Source organism: Echinops telfairi, unplaced genomic scaffold (genome assembly GCF_000313985.2).
Source record: "Echinops telfairi isolate 266 unplaced genomic scaffold, ASM31398v2 ScPeMD7_70;HRSCAF=299, whole genome shotgun sequence".
In the NCBI taxonomy this organism is placed as follows: domain Eukaryota; kingdom Metazoa; phylum Chordata; class Mammalia; order Afrosoricida; family Tenrecidae; genus Echinops; species Echinops telfairi.
In genome coordinates, this window is record NW_022103968.1 from 69911572 (window position 1) to 69916282 (window position 4711).

The following is a 4711-nucleotide window of genomic DNA, read 5'->3' on the forward strand; positions in this document are numbered from 1 at the left end:
ATTTTAAAAAACTGAGGGAGGGAAAGACCAGAGGCTTATTTTCTATAGGTTCATTCTGTCTAAAAACAGAAATATAGATCTGAGATGGGATCAGGAAAAATAGCTAAGATGAACTGATAGAGCTTGCCCCTCAAATGAGTAGGGCAAATTTCAATGATGATGAAAACACCCAAGCTTCTGAAACCCGAGTTCTTTTTCATCTCTTTCCTCTTCTAGCCTCAGAGCAACGGCCCTAGAGGCCTCCCAGAAGGCACAGCGCCCTCCTTTTGGAGCCTAGTTCTTCAACATTGTCACACACTCCAGCAAACCTGAGCAAGTTAATTTGTGATCTTAGGGGGAAAATTACGGTCATACTGTGTCTGTCACTTAGTATTCTCCCTGCCAGTTTAAACAGCTGATTAGTTAGCACCACTGGAATCGATCTGCATCAGTTCCACCTGCATGCACCCACCAGGAACCACTTTATTGTAAATCAATCATTCTGAAAACCTCTCACAAAGGGGCCAGGTTTTTCTAACAAGCTATCAAGTCCTGCTGCCTGTTAGCAGCACCCAACAAATGAGAAGTGCAACCAATATTTACTTAGAAGTATTACTTCAGGTTCTTTTGAGTCTGGGTAGTGGGTGGAGATCAGGGACAAACTGGGGCTTCCTAATACGTACAAATTTGTGGATCAAGTTTTCCCAGGGAAGGGAGGCAAGATTTGACTAAATGCTCTCTTAATAAATTTTTTTAAATATAAAATATTTAAAGTGATAATTAATAAAAGAAAATATTTGGGTGGCCATAACCATCTCTGAGGACTAAGCCAAGGGATTTTCAATCGCCTCATATGCTTGTGAAAGTTGGACATTGAATAAGGAAGACTGAAGAAAAATTGATGCATTTGAATTATGGTGCTGGTGAAGAATATTGAAAGTACCATGGACTGCCAAAGAACAAATAATTCTGTTAGAAAATGCACAGCCAGAATACTCTTTAGAAGCAAGGATGGTGAGACTTAGTCCTACACACTTTGACCATGTAGTCAGAAGAGACCGGTGCCTAGAGAAGGACATTATGCTTAGTATAGTAGAGGAGCAGAAAAATGGGATGGATTGACAGTGTCTGCAAAATGGGATCAAGATTGTGAGGGTGGCGAAGGACCAGGCAGTGCTTCTTCTGTTGAACATAGGGTCACTATGAATGTAAATAGCTCCACAATGAGGTACCAACTCCATCAACAGAATGACTAAAATTTTTAAATAGTGTTTTGGCATATAAGTCACATATCATACAATTTAATAGTTTAATCATATTTAAAATAGTTGTACAATTTTCAGCACAGTCAATTTCAGAACCTTTTCTACTTTTTCATACTCACTATTGTTGGCTTCTCATTTCCCCCCAACCTCCCCTGCCATGACCCTAGATAATTATTAATCCAGTTCTTATCTCTATTTATTTACCTATCTTAGATTTCATATACAGAAAATCATACAAAAGCAAAACAAGAAAACCCAACAGCAATGACAAAACAGAGAAACAGCTGCAGAAAGCAAAATATATTAAAAATGGAAACAACTTTCAAATGGGTCAAAGGGGGGATCAAATGATACTGTGTTACATTTTAACCCAACAGCATCTGCTATAATCTATTTTATAATGCTCTCTATGTACTAGCCAGTCTAATCACATCCCTAGACTATGGTCAGAAGGGATTCCTCAGAGACTTAATCCATGTAGAGACTCTACAAATAAATTTGGGTCTTCCATTGTCATCCATAGCCTTCTGCAAATTGAGTGTTTAGAATTTAAGCTCTGATACTTTCTTCTTCTGGATTTGGATCTTATTATTTACAATCCGTGAGTCACACAGGCTGATGTGAATTTCCCAGGTGAATGTAGTTTGCACTTCACTTTGATGGCTGCTTGTGTTACGACAATTCTTTAAGACCACAGACACTATTCTTTCTGAAAGCTGGATACCATCTGATTTCTTCACCACACTTTGCTACAGAGCCCATATCTTCAGTAATATTCATGAGTATTGAGTAAAGCAATGTCATAAGAACTAATTGTTCTTAGGTTCAGGCTACAATTCCAGAATGACTAAAATTTTAAATTCTGACAACACCCAAAATTGGTGAAAATTTAAAGCAACCTGAGTTTTCAAACATAGGTGGAGGAAGTGTACAATAATATAATTACTTAGGGGAAAGGATATAACAATTTATTCTAAAATTAATTCTCTTTCACTATGGATCAGTTTCTGGGTGGTATATCCATAGGATGGAATATATCATTGAAAAAGAGAAAACACTAATATGCACCACTATTTGAGTATGAATGAATCTCAAAATCATTATGCTGAAGGAAACCTTACCCATCAAGAAAGTACATTCTATGTGTATTTTATGACAGCTTAGAGAAATAAAATTAATCAGTGGTGGGAAAATATCAGTGTAGTGGCTGCCTCTAGGAATGTGGAGGTTAGGATTGACTGGGATGAGGCATGAGGCAACATTCTGAAGTGATGGTTATGTTAGGTAGTTAGGTTATGTTACCTTAGGGACTGGGGCATCCATTAAGCATGCCCAGAGGTCTGAGCTACCAGCCCATGAAGGAGTGGTACACTGCACATGCTCAGAGGTTCAGGTTTCCGGCCAGGAAGGGGAGGTACACCTGGGTGGACGCTGCACCTGGATTGGTCCACCTAGGCCAGGTAAATTCAATTCAGCCAATACGGTCGACCAGGGTCCTCTACTCTCACCTCCCCGTGGAATAATTGAAAAGGCAGGATCCCGGAGCCAAACTTGTGACTTCCCAAGCAGCTTCTAGGGAGGTTGCATGGGGTGAGGAGCTCTGCAGGTGCCTATGTAAACCTGAAACTTATTCTAACTCTCATAAAACTCACTTGAATGACAAACCAGGCTTCAGCATGAATTCTTTCTCAAACAGAGCCAAGGACCGAGGTAGATCTGTCCCTTGAGATATCTGACAGCTATGCTCTGTATTTTGATGGATATGTATTTTGAGCAGATATGAAGGAATTTCAAAAAGCTCATGGGAAAAAAATGAATTTAAAAGATAATGACAAATATCCACAAATTATTTGAAGCCCCCTTTTATGCCAAATTTAGTTAAAGAGACGGTGACATTTTTCTATATTTCTTTATAAGCAAATTTTATTTCAAGAAAAAAGCAAAATTTTAAATGTAAATAAATATTGAAATTAATAAACTATATATTGGTATCCATTGAAGTATTGGGGCTAAAGTGTATTCACATTACTTTAAAATAAAAGTCATGATGGATAGAAAACAAATGAATAGCTATGGTATAAAGCAAAATAAATAAAACCATAGGGGTAGGGTTATGGTGTTATGTAAAAATCTTTTCAACTTGCCTGTATGTTGAAAACTTTTCTTAATACAATGTTAGGGTAGGGAGAAGATGAGGTAATTGGTCCTATTCCCCAAATGAAAATCACAGCCCTTGAGTCAATGCTGACTCATAGTGAGCCCCTGGTGGGTTTCCAAAACTGTAACCATATACAGGAATAGAAAGCTCTGTCTTTTTCCTTTAGAGTAGCTGTGGTTTCCAACTGCTGACCATCTAGATTACAGCCCAGCATGTAGCTGGTCAATATCTATGCCCTGAGTGTCCATGGGTCTCTAAATTTATCTTTTCATAAAATGCTAAATTTTGGCTGAGAGACAAACTTTCTATGAACTCTAGGGACACCCCCCTCAGGGGTAAAATGCCCAAAGCATATTGGTTTTCAAAAACTTTCAACAAAGCATTCTCAACTCTTAAAGAGGTGGATCAAAGGTTTAATTCCTTGAGTAATGCTTAAGTATCATATAACTATAGGCTGGAACCTTGGCTTTTGTTACTTAGTCCAACTTGAATGTGTTTTTTCTATATTATTTCAAGTGGTCTTTAAATGTGATTGTTACCTCCAGTGGATGGTGTGATAGCAAAATAATGATGTCCCAAAGATGTGTAAAAATGACTTTTTTCCTCATAGGTCTGAGTAAGAGAAAATAGGGTAATATTTCCAGAATTTGGAAATGTATCAGGTTACATGGCAAAGGGGAATTAAGGTTGAGGTGGGCTTAAGGTTGCTAATCAGCTGACACTAAAATAGGGAGATTTCGCTGGGTAATCTTGTTGAACTCAAAGTAATCACAGGAGTCCTTAGTAGTGAAAGAGTGTTCAGGAAAAAAAGATGTAATTAAAAATGTGATTATGAAAAAATTGCTCACTGAGAGAAGGAGGAGGCTATCTCAGAAACCCTAAAGAGTTTGCTACTTTGTCCTAGAAGGGTTATAAATTGGAATCAATTTGACTGGAGTGGGCTTGGGATTCAGTTTTCTGAATGGCTTATCCCACTTCCTGTGTAGAAAAGATTGAGAGAGAATGGTGCTCCCATCCTGGGCATTTAAAAGCTCAATAGTTGCTTCTTATTGTTGTTTTGTGGGGGGTGGTGGGTGGGGGCAGTAGAAAACATTGTAGTAACAATCAGATTTTACTGAGTGTCCTCTAGATAGCCCAAACAACAGTCACTGAGCTCATTTGCTAACAATGACTACATATCAGCACTGTATGGCTGAGGGTAATTGTGATTATGACTCCCTTGTAAACCTTGCATCAGCAGGCAAAGAAACAAAAGTTGTTTTAGCAGTAGAGAAGAGTAGATTTGGCTGGCAAGGAGAGGCAGCTGAGT